At 42.1% G+C, this 24,693-nt stretch overlaps 1 protein-coding gene across 2 annotated transcripts in view; it reads left to right on the top strand.

Moving 5' to 3' along the window:
• Window positions 1-24,693, top strand: part of NFIA (nuclear factor I A) — a 571,401-nt gene that overhangs the window by 137,565 nt on the left and 409,143 nt on the right. The gene's annotated exons all lie outside the window — the stretch shown is intronic.

The raw sequence follows: 24,693 nt of genomic DNA, 5'->3' as shown, positions 1-24,693 counted from the left end.
TGTTAATGATTCTTCCCAAAGGACTGGAGACGAATTCAGAAGGCCCTCGGCATCAAGGTAGAGCTTCACCCACTAAGAGCCACCTGCCCCCCAACCTTCCACAGCCGAAGGTAGATGACTGGGCTTCACTGTTGTCCTTCATATGTCATGAAACCCAACACCCATACTAGGTTTCTAATACAAGTCTTTTTTTTTTTTTTTTTTACTGTTAATATGTTTTTGAGAGAGAGAGAGAGAGAGCACGCATGAGGGAGGGGCAGAGAGAGAGAATGACAGGACCTGAAGTGGGCTCTGTGCTGACAGCAGGGAGCCTGATGTGGGGCTTGAACTCACAAACCATGAGATCATCACCTGAGCTGAAGTCAGACACTTAACTGACTGAGCCACCAGGCACCCCTAGAAGAGGCTTTTAAGAGCATGTAGTCTGAAGCCTTCATGTTCCTCTCTCAAGCCCCATGCCTCAATCTCTTTTATGCTCCGTGCCCACTGATCTCCACTCTCTACTACAGCTCCTCCTGGGGACAGGGGTCTTTTCGCCTCTCAGACAACCGCAGATGTTAACATGCTTCTTCCTGAAGCCAAAACCCACCTCTCGGAACCATCCATTCATGAACCTTAGTTCTTCTCCTCTGAGGATATACAGATTAAGTCTACTTCCTTTTTCAAATAAGAGCCTGTACGAAAATTTCTCCCTCCATTTGCTCTGTGGAAACCATGCCTCAGTTTTAGATCAGAAAATTGGAGTTCTGTCCCCAACGAAGATTCCTGCAGCCCAGGTTCATGGGCACAAAACACAGCGCTCGTAGGTGGTGTCTCTGTGTCCTCGTTAGGCGCTTTAGGTCTCCCTATAGGGAGTTCAGTAAAATAAACATTAGGACCTTTGGCAGCTAGGACTAAGGTTTGAGTTCAATTTGAAGTCTCCTGTGAAATATGTTGGGTGGTTTGAACTCCGACACTTGTGAATATTAGCTCACACAGTAAAACTATCATGACTAATTCAACCCAACTGGAGGAAGTTATTGGCAGGGTACAGGGTAGCAGGGGTTACTTAAGGCATTGCTTTTTGAGAAAGTAAAGTTGCATGAAGATTGAATGATTTGTTAACCCCCAGAGAAGGTGTTACATATAGGTCAAACCTGAGTTCATTGGCAGGGCAGCAATGGTGAAGGACTCTAGCTATAAATTCACCTTATTTCAACGTTTATAACAATGGGGCTAAGAAGAACTTTGAAGAGTGTCCACAATAATTTAATAAAGCTTATTTTTGTTATACAGTTCTGCTTGAAATAGGGCCATGATCTATATCTTTTTTTTTTATGACCAGCCACTAGGCAAAGTGATTCCTTGCCCTTATTGTCAGAAGTATGATTCTCCTCATTCTCTCAAATGGACATCTTGTAGCAAAAGAAGGAAAGTTCCATGACCCCTTGCAGCCTTAGTCAACAGTGTGGCATACCAAGGCAGTAATCTCTGGGCCATCATTTGGTTTAATGAATCCGCTTGACTTTAATTCTAACCCAGATGTACTCTTTTATGGCTTAATGATTTGTTCTCCCAGGCATTCTGATGAAATAGAAACAGTTCTCTAGCATCCAGTGAAACTAGTTTGTATTCCTCATTTCTGTTTCTAATTAATTGTTGAGCAATTAGATTGAACCTTGATCTGTGGCAATCACTATAAAATTGCACCATGGCAAAGATTCTTAACAATGATCTTGCATCACCCCCAAAAGTAAGATGCACTGGAAAAAGAGGGAAACTACTTTGAAGGAAAATCTTTCTTAATTCATTCAATTACAAATATAATATTTTGCACCGAAACAATGCCTATTATCTGAATTAATTAGGTCTTTCAGCACCCTGGCGAATGGGATGGATACAGAAATACGCTGAGGTTAAGTGACTGACTGGAGGCTTAAGTGATGAGAGGCCATGGCAGAAGTCAGCAGGGGATCCCTCTTGCTAACTATCACAGCCCACAGCCAACAGTCACAATCTAAATTAAACACTCCTAGCCCAAGAGAGTCACAGAGATGTCACGATCATACCAGAAAAATTACAACCAGGGCTGGCCTCAAAACTCTGAATGCACATCAAAGGAAGAGGGTACACTGTTCTCTTACCCTCAATTTCCTCCGTTGGAAAAATGACGGCGGTGCCATTTCTAATTCAGTGTTATGCTGGGAAGGTTGCAAATTAATTACAATTATGCCTTCTTTGTGCCAAGTGATAATTTACTGCAATTAATTATCAAAAGATCTACTGCTGTCAATTACGATCCTTGCTCTTGAGGGGGAGGAGCTATTTGTGAACATCTGAAATCTGTACCAAAGTTATGTTTTGCCCTTTCTCCCCCCCACTTCCAATTAAGCTCGTATAATTTGTTTTCATTATGCCAAACACAATGGAAAAACTAACAACGTTACTCTAACCTTTTTCTTAATCTAAACATTATCTAGACTTCCACTGAGTCAACACTCCTATTGTTACACCTGCAAGTCGTACATAGAGGGAGGCACACTTCAGAATTAATGAGCGCAGCTGTGGTCTCTCTTACATTCAGCACTTGTAAAATAGACCTCTTTAAAGTGCCATTATCACAATATTGATAGAGTTATTTATAGCATTGCAAGCGCTCCCAGTCATAACAGAGGACTTGTTATCCACAGCGAGTTCATGCTGCTGTCACCCTCTGGCCTCCATCCAGAGCCGAGGAGCAGGTACCAGGTGGACCATCTTTTAAAAATGAACTCTAAAAGACATCTGAAAAACTTTTTCTCAAAGTGAACGTGATCACCAGGAGCAGGTCAAGCGGCTGAGCAAATGCGCCTGAGCCCAGGTATATGAGACACGTCACCTATGAACTGGCCCAACCTAGTTCTGCTGGGAGACAGGAAACTCAAGTGCAAGATGCGTGCTGTTTCTCTACAAGTGAGTCAGTGATGTCCGTGAAGTGGGGCGGGGGCAGGAGAAGTTGTCTGTCTGCACACCTTTGCTCATGCTCTTCCATTCAACAGAAGATGATCTTCCCTTCTTCTCCCTGTATGGAAATCCTCATTTGCATCTTTTCCCTTATGAAATTTTAAGCTCTTTGTGGGTGAAGCGCACACCTCGTTTTTCCTATTATCACGATGTAATGACGTTATAGCCTATAACTGACACTGTATAATTTTATTTAGAATTCTTGCCACCTACCAACCATGTGTTGAACACTGCATAGGTCCTATGAAACAAAGATATATACGTAAGTCATCATTTCTTCCCGTAAGAATGTCATAGTCTAGGATAAGAGTTCTTTACCTTTTTCTGAAGTTATAAAGTCCAGTGTTAATCTGCTAAAGTGAACATTTTGAGACCTCTCTGTAGAGAAAGCGAGGTCCCGCTAGAATAGAAAACAGGTCTCCAGATTCCACAACCGGGGCTCTTACAAAAGAGGCTGCCCTCAGAGGCCATCAGTCAGCACAATGGTGAGAGTGCTGAACTCAAGACCTTTTTACAGGGGTGGAGGGATCCCCTCCAGATGTCCCTAAATGTAGGTGATAGGGCTAAGGGAAAGATCCAGCAGTGACTTACAAGGCCTCTGCAAAGTAGGTGACAGTGTGCCAGGGGCCCTTGGGGAAAAGTGACAGCAGATGGGCTGATTCCCTGTCACCCTTCAGGCTGCCCACGTCATCTGTGGGAAATCTTTAGATTTTTGTACCCAATTTTAGGGACTCACAACCTTATGCCACCCATGGGTAGTGGCAGTGAATGGGCCAATTGAGAGAACTGTATATCAGTTGAATTTAAAATCCCCAAGGGTGACAGCATGCTTTGGCATTGGGGAAAAGGCTGATTATCAGCCTTTCTCCCAGAAGCATATTCTTCCTAAACTGGTTGGCCTGGCTTGCCCAAACACTTAAAGCTAGCCAGTCATTCTATATTTTGCAAATTTGTGTTTGGATTCATGGATTTGATTTCTTTTTCCTATCTGGCTTCTGATCAAATTCACCCCACCTCCCCCACCCCACCCCCACCCTCAAGCGCCTCCTTGAGAGTGGTAAAGATACACACATGCAGATCAAACCTGCCAAGTGAGTAGGTCAGGGCCTTTGCCAGCCCCCTCCACGCCTGGGAATAACAGAAACCCAGCTGAGAGGGAGAGATAAGCCCTAATGCATAATCTTCCCCACCCATTCACATCTGAGTTTGCAAATAGGCATTCTAAAGTGACCCTGGCTCAGAGGGTTTTCATAGTGATGTGTTCCCAGCCAAACCCTACCCCGAGTTGCATTCCATGGCCACCCCGCTATCTCTCACCTGCACGGGCACCCTAAAGGGAGAGAGGGCATGTGCCCGCCCCATGCAAAGTAGTGTGTCACTTATCTCAGGTTGCAAGGCCAAACAGTGGTATAGATTACAGAGACTTTGACATAGGTGTCCGCCTCCTAAACCCCGCTGCCTGCACTTATCGGTGGTACTAAAGAGAAGATTTTTCTCTTGCAGAGGGCAGCTTGTGATGGCTGCTTCCTACAGCCTGGCCACACCATATTCCCAAAGGGCTTCTCTGAGACACAGCCCCTGTCAGAGGAAGAGCCTGGCGAGGTAGGGGACCCAAGATTCTAGTCCTAGCTCTGATGTATTCCAGTCACACTTTCCTCCAAGTCTTAGCTTCCTAGTCTGCAGAATGAAGAGGTCAACCTAGCTGAGAGGTCACAACCTCAGCTGCCCTCTGGGACCAGGCAGGTAACATATATATACAGCAGCAGGCAACAGGGAGTATTCGGAACTGCAGGCGAGCAGAGAAAGCCCGCCCCACCCATAAAGGCATTTTTATTCTAAAATTTTAAAACATGCCTGAACAGTACTTATTTTATATAAGGGGCCCTTTATTTCAGAAATGTTCAGAATGCTTTAAATACAATCAGTGAACATCAATATATTTCAAGTGTGAGATTTTAGCTGAGCATCCCCTGGCTGGTACTGGTTCGGCCGCTGCCTTTGACACCAGTCCCTTCTGCCCCGGGGCACCTTGGAAAGGCCACGCGTGATAGAGCCAGTGCCGGTGGACTCTTGGCCACTCTTGTAGGGCTTAGCCCCTGAATGCAGCTTTCAGGACCACCGGCTCTGGGCAGCCCCTCTGCCCTGTCTGGGAGCTCCTGGCTATGGCAGTTTTTATTTCTCCCCCATCCTCCCAGGAGGGATGATCCTGTCTGCCAGCCTTACCCTTCCTCTGCTTGTGCAGGACAGAAGGTAGGCAGAAGTACAGATTCCATTCAGAGCTGGCTCTCCTTAAGAAAACTTGTTGATGATATTATTCAATGCCCATCAGTCCCCTCCCCAGCCTTTTTGCCTGTGGGAGGGGAGAGAGAAAGGAAGTTCCATCGCTCTGTGTTCTTCCGGCAGCATCTACCCTTGGCTCTATCACTACGCTTTTCTTACTACATTATTAGTTTTATTGCTCACGTGTCTGTTTCTCCCTGTAAAGCCAGAAGCTCTTTGAAGGTATTTCTGTGTCCCTAGTACCTGGCACCACGTCTGACACATCGTAGACTTAACACATATTTTATATTACTCCGTACTTCTTGTTTATTGTGAGGATGTTGAATTTACATAAACAAAATAAGAAAGGGCATTCTGGGCTTGGGTGGGGGTCAGAGAGGAGCATAATACGTAATACGTAATACGTAACAAATATATATATATATATACATATATATACACATACATATACACATATATATGTATAAACATATATATATATATATATACACATATATATATTTGTGTTTGATGTCTTTCTTTTCCACTGCAGTCAAGTGCTAGCACCTAGTGCAGTCCCTGGCATATGGTAGGTGCTGAATTAATATTTTCTGAACGAATGAATGAGGAGAGAGAAAAAGCATTCTGCAGACTTTCTGTTTCTGTCGACGTACCTAGACAAATTGTTTTGGCTTCCCTGCTTTCTCAAACTCACCTACCAGCCTCTCCCCTCTTGAGCAGTGTATTGATACTTCTCTGTATCTTTGAGTTGGTTGAGAGTCTCGAAATCTTGAAAGAAAGCCCTATGAACAGTTTGTATACATATATGATAAGCCAGAATGACGAATCAGAAAGGCCTTTTTCATAATTTAATTAAGCTCCCTTAAATGTAGACATTAGTCAAGGACAACATTATTGATTGAGTCTAATTGTATATATTTTCTTACACTTTTACTAAATCCTGTTTTCTAAGTCACCTGAAGACTGCTCTCATTTCTGAAAGGGAACATGCCAAAGCAAGGTTTTAATTCATTACCTTTTGGACATACTGTCATCCCCCAGCTAGCACCAATCCGTTACAGAATGTGAAAGGGTAATTACTTCTAGGACTCCCAATCCACCTTTTTATAAGAGTTAGCTTCTGGAAAATTCTGAAAACCTTTCTGCCTTTCATTCAGTCAATCGGTCATTCAACAAACAGGTGTTGAGTCTCTACCATGTGCTAGAAATACAGAGATGAATAATTCACCACATTTTTCTCAAGGAGCACCCAGTCTGACAGGGGAGGTAGATGAATAAATAGTTAATTTAGTGTAATGTGCACAATGAATTAAGACATATGTACAAGACACTATGGTAGCCCAGAGGAGAACAGGGCTGATTTATGGAGAAGTGAGGGAAGGTTTCACAGAGTGATGTGTAAGCTGAGTTTTAAAGGTGATGGGAATGTGCCGGACAAGGTAGGGCAAGGACATTCCAGGCAATATAACCACCAGAGCAGATCCATCCACCACAGGAAGTAAAGAGCAGCTAAAGCACTGGGTGTCCGAGGTGGAGGAGTAGCAGGTCGTGCTAGAGAGGGAACCGGGCACCAGGAAGGTAAGGCCTTCTGTGGAGTGTAGGTACAGCCAGCCTTCCACTGCGGAAAGATGACCCTACCAGCTGTAAGGTTAATGGTAGACTCTGTTATTCTAGCTAAAGCCAGATCACTCTAGGACCTCCCCCCCCCAACCTGCTATAGACCGGCTGTGAGAACCCCCTGGACTCAGGATTACCTGCAAACTAGAAAGAAATGCAGAGCAACACAATGCTTCCCAAAACATTGGACAGAGACAGAGGGGAGAGCATCTGAGCCCTATCCTCAGGCCTCATAATAACGGCTGCCATTTACATAACACTCCATGGCAAGGGCTAGCAGGAGCATTGCCTCTAGTCTTCACATCCCCCATGCAAAGAAGGAATTTGCTTTCCCATTTTGGAGACAAGAAAACTAAGGCACAAAGGGATGCCCTGTGTCAACACAGCTGGGAAGGAGTGGAGTCAGAATCCATACCCCTGTGTAAAACTTCCTTCCCCTCCTGCATGCTGCACACTGACCATCCAAGGCTGGGCCCTCATTCACAAGAGAAGTTGAAACAAACAAAAAAAAAAAAAAAAAAAAAAAAACAAGTGAAGCTAAACATTCTGGAATCTAATGGATTATCAGACAACTCTTTGAGCTGACTTTGGGACTTTGGTAGAGAATAGGAGACCTCTATGATTTGCATATCTAACATGACCCATCCAATCCTACCATCCCTCCAGGTAAAATGCTCTTTGCTTCTCTGCAACTCCTATTCCTGCTTCAAAACCCAGCCAAGGCCAAAGTATTGCCTTCACCAGAAGCCTCGAACTTGACTGAAGCCCCTTTTTCTAGTGTGCCTAGCCTTCTTCGCCTTATCGTATCACTGCTTATCGCCTTATCTTATCACTTATCACAAGGCATTGTAGTTTCTATTTACCTGTTCACCCCACCCCTGACCTTCCCCCTGTCCCACTAAACCATGAGTTTATGATGGGTGCAGACTATGCTTTTACTCATTTTCAATTCTCAGGACTTAGCACAGTATCTGGCAAATTGTATACTATTTGTTGAACGAATGAGTGAACAGGATGGTGGTGGGTAGGCGAATTCCAATAGTCACGGGTTTTTTCATAGACTATTTAGTGTGATTTGCAAGGATCCAATCTGTTTGCTAGATCTGGAAATTCTGATATGGACAATAGCTAAATCTCAGAGCACTGATCCCACCCCCCCCCAAAAAATAATGCTGATGTTTTTGAATTAGGGTTCCTTTGTAAGCTGAGAAAAGTGGAAGGCAGGGGTTGTAGATTTGACTCTTGCCCTAACACTGCCGCACTGCTGTGTGTGTGACCTTGGACAAGTCATTGCACTTCTCCAAAATGAGGAGCTTGGCTTGGACAGTTTCCATCAGCCCTGTCTAGAATGGTACAATTCACAAGGTCAGCTTCATATCCTTCCCAAGGGCAGGCTTTGATAGTGAGGAGGGTTGGTGGGGACGGTGGGTTTCAGCCTTGAGCATGACACCCAGCACCTGAAGTATGCAGAAAAGGAAGACTTCTTGGAGTGGACTTGTCTCCTACTGCTCCTCTAACAAATTACCAAAACTTGGGCGGGTTAAAATAACATAAATTTATCATCTTAACAGCTCTGTAGGTTCGAAGTCCACCATGCTTTCTCCCTGGGCTAAAAATCAAGGCGTTTGTAGGGCTGTGTTCCCTAGAAAAGAAGCTCTAAAAGAGAATCCATTTCCTTGTGTTTTCTGGTGTCTAGAGGCAATCTATAGCCCTTGGTTCCTGGCCCTTCTCTCCATCTTCCAAGTCAGCAATGCTGCTTGTCTCTGACCAATCTCCCAATCTCCTTCTCTCAGTGTTCTCTGCAGTACTGCCCCCTTCCACTTTTAGAGACCCTCCTGATTCCATTGGATCCACCTGGTTAATCCAGAATCCTCTCCCTGTCTTAAAGTCAGCTGATTTGCAACCTGAATTCCCCTATGCCATGGAAGGCAACATATTCACAGGTGGCAGGGATTGTGACATGGACCTCTTTGGGGGACTATTATTCTGCCACCACATGAGATAAGGGCGCAGAATGAGCCAGTGTTAGGCATTTTGAGGAGGAAAGCATTATAGTGTGATGGAAAGAGCTCTTCCCCCTGTGGTTTTGAAATTAGAGACCCGGGTGCACACAACGGTGCGTCTGCATGACTGCCCGTGAACTTGAACAAATCATTTGATGTCTCTGAGCCTCAGTGTCTTCATCTATACAGTGGGGATAACGATAACTACCTCCCAGGAAAATTGAGGAGATAAAATATTCCTTTAAGTTAATGAAGCAAGAATAGGTACTTAGGAAATGTAGAGGGCGAGCAGAAAGTTAGTTTCAGCTGGACTATTGCGAGCTAGCAGAGGAGCAAAAGGAAATAGGGCTGGAGAGGTAAGCAGACTCCATACTGTGAAGAGCCTTGAATGCCAAATTTTATTTTATAGACCATGAAGTGCTATCAAAGGCCCTGACTAGAACGATGGTGAATGGCTTAAGCACTCACCAAGCGAGCAAGAATGTCAGATGAATTAGAATGAGAAGCTTTGGCATGACGATCCCCTAAGGACAGGTATGCTAGGCCTCCTCACATCTAGATTTCACATTCTAAGCCAATAAGTGGAAAATAAATCCCCCAATTCTGCTGCTGCCAGTGGCGAACAGCATGTTGCCTTCTAAGCGTTCAGTTCATGTTCACACATAATTTTAATTCTGCTTTAACTTCAAATTCGTAGATTTCCAATTGATCCAACATCTGGAATGCCAAGGCCATTGGAAAAGCTATTCTGGGAGCCTGCCGCTTACACAGTGGTGCCTCAATAAACATTTGTTGATCAAAAATCCCCAACATGGGGAAAAAGATTTGGAAACTAAACCAGGTCTTTTGAAGTGGAACAGCATTTGAAGAGTTTAACTGTGACATATTAAAAAGCATATTTTGCAATTGAACAATTGGTGAAAATCATCAGTTAAGGCTAGCAAAAAGTGCAGGAGAGGGAAAAAAAAAAAAAAGGAATCTTTGTGCATATGAAGGGAACACTTTGAGCTTATTTTCACTTTTGTCGCAACCACACACACAACCTGGAGTAACATATGATTACAATCATCCAGCAGTAACTTTGAACATTCAGAAAGATTCCCCTGAGTTCCTATGACTGTTACATTATAAATATTCCTAACTAATATTTGTTGATCAATACTAAGAAGTTGTTTTATAAAATTTTCTGCAATCCACAAAGTATATTTCATATGGCATTTCTTGTTAGTTCTACGTAAATTGACACATTCTGACATTTAAAAAATAATGTTTTTTAAATAGCTATTTCCTCCTCCTTGTAGGATAACAAATGAACACTGGGCTTGCACTGATCTCTGCCAGTAACATGAATCATTTTACACTCATGAGCAGTGAGTTCCACATGTGTTGACTTTGGCTTCCTGATTTTGAATGCTTGTCAGAGCCTTCCATCACAGACCACAGTGTCATTGTGTCTCCAGAAGGCTCCTTTTAAAATGTACATTAGTGGGGCACCTGGGTGGCTCAGTCAGTAAAGCACGTGCCTCTGGATCTCGGGGTGTGAATTCAAGCCTCATGCTGGGCATAGAGCTTACGTAAAAAAACCAACAAACAACCTAAAATGTGCGTTTATTTCTGAGCAAAGGACAAGAGAGGCAGAACTGATATTTGTGTAACTGCTTTCTGAGCTGGCCCTTCACGGACATTATCTCACTCAGGCCTCACAGCAACCCCACAAGGGAATAATTATGAGTCCAGTTTTATAGATGAGCGTGTGAACCTCAAAGGGTTTAATATCTTGCCAGTGATCTTTCCACCAGTAAGTGACAGATTCAAGATTTGGACCCAGTTTTCTCAGCCATCAATAGCTCCAGCTTAACCTCCATCTGCCAAGCCAATTGGAAAAGCACCACAAAGATAAAACAAGTCATTGGGGAACCAGAACAGTTGCTAAAACCTGTAAGATGGGGCCTGGGAGTCATCCTTACTCTTTGATTTATGTTAAAGAAAACATCACCGAACTAGGAATTAGTAGTCTGTCTCTAAGAAGAAACCAAGAAAGATTTCTATCAACAGATAAATCCCTGAATTGTAGTAGAATGCATGGCAGTTAATAATACCAACCATAATCATGATAACGTTTATTGAGTACTTAATATATGCCAGGTCTTCCTCTAAGCACCTTAGGGATATTAATTCTTTTAATCCTGCAACATCCCTGTGAGGTTGGTATCATTGTCATCCCATTTCATTAGTGAGGAGGTAGAGGCATGATGAGGTCACAAGGTAAGTGGCACAGCTAAGAATCAATGCAGGGAGTCTGGCTTCAGCACCCATGCTCTTATCCACGAAACCACACTGCCGCTGTAAAGGGGATTCGAGGTCATACGATATCAATGAACACAGAACCACACTGATACAGGAGGATCTTTCATCCACAGAAATAATGACGCCCCCATGTTTACCGAACTTTACAATTTATAAAGAAGCACTCCTTCATTATCACTCATATCATTTATTCACCATTCATTATCTCAGTTGATTCCCATACCATAGGCTGAATGTGCATTTTTATCCGTACTGCTCAGGCTCTTTCATTCATTTTAACAAATTTGTATTGAGCACTTGTCTTGAGCTAGCTTTCGAGATAGAGAAGTAATCAAAAAGGCTCTCATCCTTGCTTTCATGGAGTGTACAATGTAGTGGACTGGACATTCGTTAGTAAATAATCACATGAGTATGTAATTACAAACGGTGCTGAGAGTTATCAGGAATTATGAGAGCATATAACAGAGGATGACCTAGATACACACTTGAAATCTCACTGATTGATCTGGAAGATATCCCTAACGAAGTTAATTTCAACTAAATTCTAAGAATAATTAAGGATTGATTTTTTTTAATACGAAATTTATTGTCAGATTGGTTTCCGTACAACACCCAGTGTTCATCCCAACAGGTGCCCTCCTCAATACCCATCACCCACTCTCCCCTCCCTCCCACCCCCCCATCAACCCTCAGTTTGTTCTCAGTATTTAAGAGTCTCTTATGGTTTGCCTCCGTCCCTCTCTGTAACTTTTTTTTTCCCCTTCCCCTCCCCCATGGTCTTCTGTTAAGTTTCTCAGGATCCACATATGAGTGAAAACATATGGTATCTGTCTTTCTCTGTATGACTTATTTCACTTAGCATAACACTCTCCAATTCCATCCACGTTGCTACAAAAGGCCAGATTTCATTCTTTCTCATTGCCAAGTAGTATTCCATTGTGTATATAAACCACAGTTTCTTTATCCATTCATCAGTTGATGGACATTTAGACTCTTTCCATAATTTGGCTATTGTTGAAAATGCCGCTATAAACCTTGGGGTACAAGTGCCCCTCTGCATCAGCACTCCTGTATCCCTTGGGTAAATTCCTAGCAGTGCTATTGCTGGGTCATAGGGTAGGTCTATTTTTAATTTTTTGAGGAACCTCCACACTGTTTTCCAGAGCGGCTGCACCAGTTTGCATTCCCACCAGCAGTGCAGGAGGGTTGTGGTTTCTCCACATCCAATTGAGGATTGATTTAAATTTCACCATATCAGTAAGGAGTTCTCTTCCACCTGATTTAAAATTGCAAGCACTTTCCATACACCCTACTCCTTTCTATTCTTCTATGTTAATTATTATCTTCTAACATACAATTTACTTATTTATTATGTCTATTTTAATCTGAGTAACCCCCCTCCCCAAAACTCGAATGTAAGATCCATAAGGTTTCTGTAATTAGTTTCATTAAGTCAAGTGTTTGGCACTTACAAAACACTCAGTAAATACTTGTTGAATGAATGAACGAACAAACAAAGGAAATAGTGGAAGGGGCTCAGGGGTATAGGGACCAGAAATAAGGGGGAGGGGCGAATTTCTCAGTAGAGAGGTCCTGGGCCAGGAGAATATATCACGTTTTGAAGAAACTCAAGAACGTAGGGAACGGAAGAAGGGGGAAAGTGACAGAAGAGGAGGTGAAAAGGGAAGATTGGGCCATGTCATGAGGAAATGGAAATTCAGAAACTACGATCCCCCAAAAAGAAACCATACATGCATTTCACATTAGAGCTAGCCAACTTTGCTACACTTCTCTAAGAATGCAGAGCTATTGTCTTCTCATGGGAAAAATGGCCAAGCATCAGCAGAGGACAGGGAGCAGCAGAATACTCAGGTTAGGGGAATATTTCATATATTGTTAAAATATGGTTACTTCACGTGCTTGAGGCAGAAAAGCTTGATGACTGTGGTTGATTTATGAGCAGCGGGATATTAATGCATGGGATGTCGAAGTGTGTGAATTTCGTAGAGTTTCCTAATTCTGGTTTGTTAAAACATAATATTTGTAAAGTGGTATCCTAGATTATTACTGTCTCAGCTAGAGATAATTGATATTGTGGCAGATGGCCAGCATTGTTGGAGGAAAGAGAATGTCACAGGTGGCCAGCAACACTAAGCATCCGAGGACCCACTGATAGATTCCTACCTGTCTGCCCCAAAGCATCTTTGTCCTCTTACAGGAGACAGCAAAGTGTTCCTTCGGACAAGACGGTGGATGGTATGCTCTTGTATGTCCCTCCATCTGGCTCGGAGGAGAGGGGTTTTTGTCTTTTAATTAAAACAGACCTTTGTCATACTAGTGTTTTGACTTGAAGCTCATTTAATACAGACTCCCAGACTATGCCTAACATGTGGTAAGACTCGTGAAACCCAGTGGCACAGTATTACAGGAGGTGCTTTGGGCTTGCTTCTGTCAAACAAATTAAAAGCCTGCACTTCATACACTTTACAAGGCCAAATTAAACACTCGTCAAAGGGGAGATGCCTTTTAACGTGCAGTGCCTGTAGCTTCCTTGACACCAGCTAGCTTTCTCAACAAATCCCAGTCTGTCTTCGCTGAATACATGAGGATGGCATTTTATCTCCTAGGCGGTTGTTTCTAAGATTTAAGCCTTCCGTAAAAGGATGTTTCTTGTTCCAACTACTCTGAAATTCTAGTTAATACATGGAAGATCTTAGCTACACAGATAGTTCATTCTTGCAAATAAATGTTGCCATAACTGTCAGCTATCCATTTTGCCCAGAAGGTAATTTATAGTAAATTAAATGGGACCACCATTCCAGAAACTCTTCCCAAAATGCATGGCTAAAAGCTTTTGGAGAATGGCTATTTGTAAATTGCGCTACGATAACTTACAACGTGATTCCATTTTCTGACATGATCACTGTAAATTCTTTGGTTGCCATAAACTAGAAACATCTAGCTCCCTGTTTAGATTAAAATCTAGACAAAACCTAACATACATTTGCCTGGTTGGGGTTTTACCAGCCAGGTGTTGACCTGGGAGATGCTTTAAGGAAGTAGAACTTTGTTCTAAGTTATTTCCTTATATTCCCCAGTCCTTATATCTATTCTGGAATCTATTCAGCCAAAGGCTAAAAGGGACCTTGAAAGAACATCCGGCCAGGTGATTCTCAAACACTAGTCAGCTAAACAGCTGCATTAGAATTACATGAGGGGCTTATTAAAAATACAATTTTCCAGGGGTTCCTGGGTGGCTCAGTCAGTCGAGCGTCCAACTTCAGCTCAGGTCATGATTTCATGGTTCGTGGGTTCAAGCCCCACATCCAGCTCTGTGCTTATAGCTCAGAGCCTAGAGCCTGCTTTGGATTCTGTGTCTCTGTCTCTGTCTCTCTGACCCACCTCCACTCTCACTCTGTCTCTCTCTCACTCTCGAAAATAAAGAAACAAAATAATTTTTTAAATACAATTTTCTAGACCCCACCCCAGACCTACTAAAATAAGAGCACTGGTCGTGGAACCTAAGGATACATCTTAGTAATAAGTTTCTCAAGTGGTTTTGATCCTTAGCCATCACATTTAAGAACCACCGAATTCTGTTCCTTCCTACACCCTCCAATCCGAATACTATATAAGTCGTCTTCGCAGAAGAGCCCTTATATAGAGATGCAGTAAATAGTGCCTGCTTGTTTGTTATTACTTAGGGACAGAGAAAGGCCTCAAGTTATCAGCATTAATTTCACATCTGCCTCCTCTTGTCTGAGTTAGGTCAGGCATTACATTAGAAGGAAGAGCAATTCAACACTCAAGTCAGTACACAAAGAGTTCAAATCGAGTGAGTGGGCTACAGTGGCCGGATGTTCTAGGCAAGGTAATAGTCAACATCAAGCACCTGATACATCCAGTTCGAGTAGGAATCCAGAAAGTAGCTGCTCTAATAGGAAACAAGTCCCAAGACCATCAGGGGAAGGGGCCAACCAAAGTTGGATGAAAGCCCAAGTTGAGTAATTATAATAACAGCTAGTGTTTACAGGGTTTAATATGTGCCAAGCACTGTTCCAAGCACTCTCCATGCATTAACTCATTTAATCCTGACAGTGGCCCTTTCACATAGGCACTATTATTAACAACATTTTACGAACAAGGAAACTAACGCACAGAGGGGTTAAGTAACTTGCCCAAGGTCACACCGAGAGTGGGCGGCCGAGCTGGGATTCAGAACCAGGCAGAGTGGCTCTGGAATTACATCTTTAATCATTAAATCACCTTACTTCCTCAGAAAGTTGATGATAAGGATAATGCTGTAGTCAACAGGGGAAGTGGAACACTCAATGAGAGACGGCCAGAAGCTCAGATGAATGCACAGATCAGCCTACCAGTCATTAAAAAAAAAAAAAAAAAAAAAAAAAGACTACATCTTGGTGAACACGCAGGAAGGCGCAATGAATCTAGACCATACAGTAGCAAGACTAATTCCAAACCAACCTCACCCCCAGGGATGGAGCAGAGGATCCCCTCTTTCCCTGCTCTAGAAGGGACCGGCTCAGAAAAGAAAGGGGTTGGGCATTGTCTTAGCTCAAACTGCCATAACAATATGCCATAGCCTAGGTGGCTTAAACAACAGAAATTTGTTTTCTCGCAGTTCCGGAGGTGGGAAGTCTGAGATGAGGGTGTCAGTAAGGCTGAGCCCTGATAAGAGTTCTCTTTCTGCCTTGCAGATGGCCACTTTCTGTCTGTGTGCTCACACAGCTTTTCCTTGGTGCCTATGCATGAAGACGGAGATTGCTATCTCTTCCTCTTCTTCTAAGGCCACCAGTCCTATCCAAAGAGGATCCCACCCTTATGACTTCATTTAACCTGAATTACCTCTAAACGCCCAGGCTCCAAATAGAGGGGTTAGAGTTTCAACATATGGACACAATTCAGTCCATAGCAGGTGAACATCAGCAATGACGACAGTAATTCCTGCCGTTTAGTGAATGTCTCCTGTGCGCCAACTGAGTGAAGCACTTCACGTATATCATCTCATTTAACCAATCCTCCATAAGCCCGGCATGAATAAATCCATTTTTTAGATGAAGATGCCTTCAAAAGCCTGAATAAAGCTATAAACCCTCTCCTTAGACAACTACACACAAACACAAAATTCTATATATAATTTTAGGAGGCTTCCCAGACATCTAGAGTATGAAGTCATGTGAAAGTATAGGACAAATATGGATGTCCCCCTGCCCCTAGAGAATCAGTATCTCAAGTAGCCGTATTATAGAGTGAAAGCAACTTTTGCATAAATTTGTAAGCTAACACACATACATCAAAACAGCCTCCGTGTTTGCACAGCTTGTCCTGGACTAAACCTGCAAGAGAACAAGCTCACAGTCCCTACTGGGGATAATGAGGCTGCACCAGCGCCCCTTCCTTTATGGAAATAGATTCGATAGGAGAAGAGGAAAATGGCTTTTAGAGAGGTGCCAAAGGAACAGGCTAAGGACACAGGAGAGCAGGAGTCTAGAATTCAGATACAGCCTGGGTCAGCAGATAAGGAAAGAATTGAAGCCAATCTGGCTTAACACGAAGGGAGGGGGCAGCTGTCATCCCACAGGCCACCCCTCAGCAGCTCACTGTCCCCATGAGGTGAAGACACACCTTTTTTTTTTTTTTTTAAAGCAAACAGTCCAGATCTTTACGTAAAATCCCCCCTTTTCGAATGACTGCCTTAGAAGACACGCGGCTAGGGGTGCCTGGGTGGCTCAGTCGGTGACGCATCCCACTTCAGCTCAGGTCATGACCTCGCAGTTCACGAGTTTGAGCCCCGTGTCAGGCTCTGTGCTGACAGCTCAGAGCCTGGAGCTTGCTTCGGATTCTTTGTCTCCCTCTCTCTCTGCCCCTCCCCCACTTGTACTCTGGCTCTCTTTCTCTCTCTCTCTCAAAAATAAATTTTAAAAAGTTAAAAAAAAAAAAAAAAAAGAGGAAGACGTGCAGCCTAAGAAGAATCTCCTCCTTTATGAGCCTCAGTTTGTCCATCAGCAACATGATGATTATAGGAAGCTGAGTCTCCTAGGAATTTTTAGAAGATCCAAAGAAATAAGGTATATAAAAATGCTTTGTGAACTATAAAGTGCTGTGTAAGTGTTAACAGTGAAACCCATAAAGAACAAGTTCTCTCCAGTGGTAGTGATGCTATATTTAATAGCTGTGTGTCACACACCTATAGAATCTGCACAACAGCAGGAGGGACCTCTTTAAGATGTAAATCAGATTATTTCCTCCCTGGTTTAAACTCTTAAATGGCTTCCCGTCTCGTACTTATAAAATCAAAGCTGGGCACGATGTGGGTGCTGTCAACCTGTCTGACCTGACTTTCCCCCCATTAGGAGGCTCCAGCCACCACATGCTTGTTTCTATTCCTCAAACACAACAGGTGCTCTCTCCGCTTAGGGCCTTGGAATTAGGCAGCCATTTGGCTGGCCCGTGCTGCCCCTGACCTTCTGCGGGCGGTCTCATGCAGCTCTCAGTTCAACATCACCTTCCGGAAGAGGCACCCCAACAATAACTCTCCGCAACAGCGCCCTCTTTTGTTCTTTTTTTTAAAGTTTATTTATTTTCAGAGAGAGTGAGCCCGCGCGCGCACGCACGCACGCACACCCAAGCAGGGGAGGGGCAGAGAGAGAGAGGGAGAGGGAGAGAGAGAATCCCAAGCAGGCTCTGCACTGTCAGTGTGGAGCCCGGTGCTCGACTGGATCCTGTGAACCGTGAGATCATGACCTGAGCAGAAATCAAGAGTTGGACACTCAACCAACTGAGCCAACCAGGTGCCCCTACATCCTAGTTAGCTATTGACATGGCTCTTCTGACTGATATGGTTCTTGATTTTTATTGGCTTGCTTATTTAGCAACTGTGTGATCCCACTAAAGATCAGCCCCATTAGAAGAGACCCATATAGTCTTATTCACTAGACCCCTGAAACAGGTCTGGTGCATAGTTGGAATGATAAACATCCATCAAAAGAATAATAAAGCCTTTTTTTTTTTAATGTTTATTTATTTTTGAGAGAGAGAGAGCACAAGCAGGGAAGGGGCAGAGAGAGGGACACAGAATCTGAAACAGACTCCAGGCTCTGAGCTGTCAGCACAGAGCCTGAGGCAAGGTTCCAACTCACAAACCTTGAGATCGTGACCTGAGTCGAAGTCAGACGCTTAACCGACTGAGCCACCCAGGCACTCCTTAAAAGAATAAAGTCTTAAAATTGGTATTATAGTAGAAAGTTTGGTGGAAGGAAGCACTTTGGACTGGACCAATGAGGTTTCCTGGGCCCCACTCCAAATATACCAAATCAGAATCTCTATGAATGTGGTTTGGGTATCTGGAGTGTTAATAAACACCTGTGAAGGGTACTTCTGATGCAAGTGACTTCAAAATACACTTTTTGAAAATACTGGATTTCGAGGCCAAAGACCAAATCCTAGATCCCATTCATTTTCCCAAGGTTTTCATGAGGACGCTAAAGCTATAATGGCTGGTAAAGTTCTTTGCTTTTACCCAAACTTACAGAAATACAGAGCCAAAGAGCTGTTCTACCCTGGCCGTCCGTTGAGCGTTTGCAATGTGTGCATTCATGGATGGAAGCTCCATCCAAAATGGAGGCCTTCCTTTCAGCCTTCAATCCTTCAAGGATTAAAGACAACTGCACTGCTCCCTTCAACATTCTGGCTCTTTAGCCATTCTTAGGCCGTGGCAACCTGGATGGACTTTGGTTTGTCCATGCCATTTTTAGAGGCCACGTTTTTTATAAATGAATGAAATATGCCACTATGGTCTGTTTAGCATAGTTACATGATATGAATATTATTTTAAAATAATAAAAATAACCATGACTACAGTTCCAAGGTCAACCATTCAGGAATTTGATTATTTTTTCAGCTCACCAAAATGAAGCAGACTTTTGTGAAAAGAATCATCTGCAGAATCTCCCAAAAGAATGATATAGAAACTTAAAAGACCATTATATTGATTTATAGTAAAGATAATGATAATAAAGACTAATGTGTATTGAACCCTGACCCACACCATCTCATTTAATACCCCCTACTCTGTAAGTAGAGATCATGATTCTCCCCATTTTATAAATGAGAATTGCCACAGCGTTGGTAACTTGCCCAAATTGTCATAGTTAGCACTTGGCAAACTTGGTTTTAAGCCCAGGCAGCTGGCTGACCCCAGGGCTGTGTACTTATCCACTGACTACACCATAGGGAAAGGCTATTGTCCTCTGACACCATACCAGTCAGTCTGCACTGGTTCTTTGTTTCCTATGTTTCACCCTGACCAACCAATTTCCCTTCCCACAGACACCTTCTCTTTTTAGATACAACACCATCAACTATGCCACAACCAAATTCCATTTGCTTTTCCACTTTCTCCTCTTGAAAGTCCTTTCACATGTATCTAATCCCATCCATTAGGTACTGCTCCTGTAACTTAAGTCTTTAGATTTGGGCAGAGGGAGGGTCCCTTGTTGATGCCTAGAACCGCTTTTAAGGATCAACTAAAACTCCTAAATAGTTTTCCAGTCTGCTGATAGAAACCTGGGCTTGTATACTTATGCCATTGATTTTTTTTTTAATCTAAATACGAAACTTTACATATATCCCTGTGGGATTCCATCTTGTGGTTTCAGACCAATGTCGGAGCTTGTCAAGATTATTTTAAATCTTGATTCTATCCTCTGCAGTATTAGCTATTCCTCCCAGCTTTCTGTCATCTGTAGATTTTATTAAATGAAACATCCATTCCTTATGCAAATAATTGATAGAAATGTTGAACTACACAAAGCCAAATACAGACAGCTTGACAGGAGGGATTTTTTACTTTAAGTAAACTCTGTGCCACTCATGGGGGTTGAACTGATGGCCAGGACATCAAGAGTCTCATATTCTACTGACTGAACCTGCCAGGTGCCCTTTAGGAGGGATTTTTCGCAAAAGGAATATAATACTGGACTGAGCATGAGGATGCGAATTTAGTCACTAGAATTAACCCCCAGATGCGCTACTGAAAAGAGTGTTGTCCCATCCTTCTCCTGATGTTCTCCAGGCTGCCATATTCAGGTAGATGCACTGTGTCATTATCACCACTTCTGAGGCACCTTTTCATATACTTCCTTACCTTCTATAATTCATTGTCTCAATAGTCAACAAGGATTTATTGATTACTTATTAAGTAAAAGTCACTGAGCCTATATGCTAAGGTTATAGAATTGAGGAAAATAAGTAAACTAATCACCATGGGGATTCTCTGAGGAGAGGTCAGAAAAGGCTTCCTAAGGAGGTGCACCTGGCTTGAAGTGGAAGGTCAAGAGTGAATTGGCCACACGAGGAGTTGAAGGTGGAGAAGTCGTCATGAGCTAGGGTCACAAAGCCCTGAGGCCATGTTAGAAGGCTGGATTTTATTTTAATCACATTAAATGTATTCCTTGTGACTCTTATCTATGAAGTCTTCCCCACCCACCTCAACTTTCTCTAATCCTTGCTGCCTTGAAAATCCTACAGCAGCTGTTCTCCATCCCAGGGGCAGGTTGCCCTTAACCGCATACCCGTATTTTTACCTCATTAACACATACATGTATCTTTTGGCCCTCAGTTCATGAAAAAGCATTGAAGACTGAAACTATGGCTTGTGTCCTCACCATGTGCCCTCACACCATCTCACACAGTTCTAAGCATCAAGATGGCAGTGTACAGATTCTCGATGAATTGAACAGGGGCGACGGCAATAAACGACAGTAGCAGTGGGAGATACAGGGGAGGGTGACAACCAGGAAAAATGGCGCACATGGCGAGGGGGCCGGAAGACTGGGAGGGAAGCTCCACAAGGGCAGGGATCATATTTGTGATGCTCCCTCTTGGTGCCAAGTGACAGCAGTGTTCCCATTTTATCTTTCGATAAATCAAATGTGCTCCAATTTTCTCAAAAGAACTAAGTCATACTTATTATTTATATGTTTAGTCCTATATCCCGAGAACAGAATATGTCTTTGGAGTCCTCTGTTTAGTTTCCTGAGGTGTGAGATGGTGCTAATTTTATGCACAATTTCTTTATACATGTCAATATGTACTTTCAAGGGTATGCCAAGCTCATACACAAACTGGTCTGATTATTATACTTTATCTAGCAAGTCAGGATATGTAGACAACAGATGGAAAATAGATTGGAAAGTCAGGTTGATTGAGAATGGCTGGCTCAGCTCTGTGGGAAAATGAGGCACAATCTACTGGTGATGTCTAGCGACCACGCATGAAGGATGTGGCAATTGGAAGGCACGAGGGCCTACATACACCTTCCCTGAGAGCTATTGCCTTCAATGTGGATTTCTTAAAGATTTTTGGTGCAATCTAAATGCTCATCATCATCCTTTACTTTATAAACTGTGTGCATATGACTCCATCCTTTCACTTTCTTATAAAATAAAACACATATATTAAAACATATTATTAACAAAAATATGGAAGATATACATACAGACTTCAACAATTTGTCCACCCACGTCGAGCAATAGAACGTGATCAGTTTCTTACAAACTGCTCTTTTTTGCCCCCTCCTGCCCACCATTAGCCTGATATTTAAGGATATCACTTCCTTGCTCTCCTTTACGGTCTTGTCACCTAGACTGTATCCCCAAGAACCAAAGTTTGATTTGGTTTTGTTTCTTTTTCTTTTTGGGATTTTATATAAATTGAATCATATACTATACATTCTTTTGTGTTTGGCTTATTTTGATCAATATTATGTTTGTGAGCTTAATCGATTTTGCTGCAGGTAGCTACAGCTCATTCATTTTTCAATGTTGGAGTAAAAGTGTGAATATATGACAATTTTATTTGTCCAATCCACAAGTGACAGACATTTAGATTGCTACCAATTTTTAACTAGTTTACATAATGTGGCTGTGAATTTTCTTATACGCATTTCTAGGAGTACACTTTTCTGTTGGATCTATGCCTAGGGAGTAATTGTTCATAAGGTCATAAGGTACTCTCATGTTCAACGCCAAACTGATTTCCATAGTGGTTGCTTAATGTCACTTCCACCAGCAATGTATGACAATGTCAGGTGCTTCACATTCTGACCAACGGCTCATTTTGTGGTCTAGTCATTTTAGCCCCTCTCCTACATGTGTGAGATTTTATTATGGTCTGAATTTTTATCTCCTAATGATTAATAGGCTTCTTTTATATAATTTTTGACCATTTGAATATCTTCTTTTGTGAAATACCAGTTCAGGCCCATGTGCCAGATTCGTCGTCTTCCTTTTTAAATTACAGGAGTTAATTTTATCTATTCTAGACATGAGCCTTTATGAGTTATATCTGTTACAAGCACCTCCTGTTGGTGGCTTCCTTTCCACTCCCCTAGTGGTGTACTCAGAGGAAAAGAAATTCTTAATTTTATGTGATCCTTTATATCAATATTTCTTTTTAAAGTTTGTGCTTTATTTTGTCCACTCTAAGAGACATTTCCTCGTCCTAAGGTTGTAAAGATATGCTATATTATTTTCTAGAGGCTTCATTGTTTTATCTTTCACTTTTAGGGCTACCTGGAATTTACTCATTTGTTTGTTGTTTGGGGATCTACTGTGAAGCAGGGAGTCATTTCATTATTTCCGAAAGCATAGCCACTGATCCAGCATTGAAAAAGACTCCTCTGAAGCAGTGTCTTTGTTTCGAATCCAGCGGCCATATATGTATGGGTTCCTGGGATTCCTAGTTTATCTTTGTATCCAAGTGGCAATGCCATAGTGATTTCTGTAGTCCTGCCATCCAGTGGAGCAAATCCTCCCATTATTCCTCTTCATCAAATGTCTTGGTTGTTGTCGGCCATTTGCATTAAAATATGCATTTAGAATAATCTTTTCAAAAGTTCCATTTTAAAAAATTCGGTTGGGATTTTATTTTTTTTAATATAATTTATTGTCAAATTGGCTTCCATACAACACCCAGTGCTCATCCCAACAGGTGCCCTCCTCAATGCCCATCACCCACTTTCCCCTCTCCCCCACCCTCCATCAACCCTCAGTTTGTTCTCAGTTTTTAAGAGTCTCTTATGGTTTGTCTCTCTCCCTCTCTTTTTTTTTTTTTTCCCTTCCCCTCCCCCATGGTCTTCTGTTAAGTTTCTCAGGACCCACGTAAGAGTGAAAGCATATGGTATCTGTCTTTCTCTGCCTGACTTATTTCAGTTAGCATAACACTCTCCAGTTCCATCCACGTTGCTACAAAAGGCCGTATTTCATTCTTTCTCATTGCCAAGTAGTATTCCATTTTGTATATAAACCACATCTTCTTTATCCATTCATCAGTTGATAGACATTGAGGCTCTTTCCATAACTTGGCTATTGTTGAAAACGCTGCTATAAACATTGGGGTACATGTGCCCCTATGCATCAGCATTTTTTGGAGAGAAATAACATATTTATAAAATGGGATTATCCAGTTACATCCATGGTCTGTCCCTCCTTTTATCAAAGCATTTTTTATACAATATTATTGTTTCCTTGAGGTTTATTTCTGAGTATTTGAAACTTTTAATATTATTAAAAAGGACACATTTTTAAATTTAATTTTATAATCGAAGCTGGTATATAGAAATGCCATTTTTTTTCTTTATTGATCTTGTATCCAGTGATCTGCTAAGCTCATGTATTCCAATAATGCATACATATTTTGGGTTTTACATACCTAATGGTATCATATACAAGTAATAGTTGAGTTCTCCCTTTCTAATCCTCATATGTTTCATTTCTTTTGTTGCCTTGCTATACTAACTGAGATCAGTGCAATAGTGAATGGACTAGGCTATTAGTGATAGTAGACATCCTTATGTTGTGTCCAGTCTCAAAGCTTTTAATATTTTATCATTAAGTATACTGTTTGCTGTTAGGTTTTGGTAGCTACTCTTTTCTTGATTAAGGAAATTTCTTTGTATTTCTAGCTTGCTAGTTTTTTTTTTTTTTATCATAAATGGATGTTGAATTTTATCAGATACTTTTTCTGCATGTGTTTAGATGATCACATAATTTTTCCTTTTATTCAGCAAATGCAGTGTATTTGTTGAGTTTGAAGTAGCAAACCAACCTTGAATTCCTGGAATAAACCCAAACTGGTAATGATTTATTATCCTTTTATATATTGCTGAAATTTCTTTGCTAATATTTTTGTTTGAGTTTTTACATCTATGTTTATAACAGAGATTGGCATATAATTTTATTTTCTTAAACTGTCCTCATCAAGTTTTGTATTTTTTTTTAATTTTTTTTTTTTACCGTTTATTTATTTTTGAGACAGAGAGAGGCAGAGCATGAACAGGGGAGGGGTAGAGAGAGAGGGAGACACAGAATCTGAAACAGGCTCCAGGCTCTGAGCTGTCAGCACAGAGCCCCACGCGGGGCTCGAACTCACGGACTGTGAGATCATGACCTGAGCCGAAGTCGGACACTTAACCGACCGAGCC

The sequence above is a fragment of the Panthera pardus genome, unplaced genomic scaffold (assembly GCF_024362965.1).
Source record: "Panthera pardus isolate Hobbes unplaced genomic scaffold, ASM2436296v1 HiC_scaffold_11, whole genome shotgun sequence".
Classification (NCBI taxonomy): Eukaryota; Metazoa; Chordata; class Mammalia; order Carnivora; family Felidae; genus Panthera; species Panthera pardus.
The sequence above is the reverse complement of the archived record's forward strand: the minus strand, read 5'-3'. Positions and strand labels throughout refer to the sequence as shown.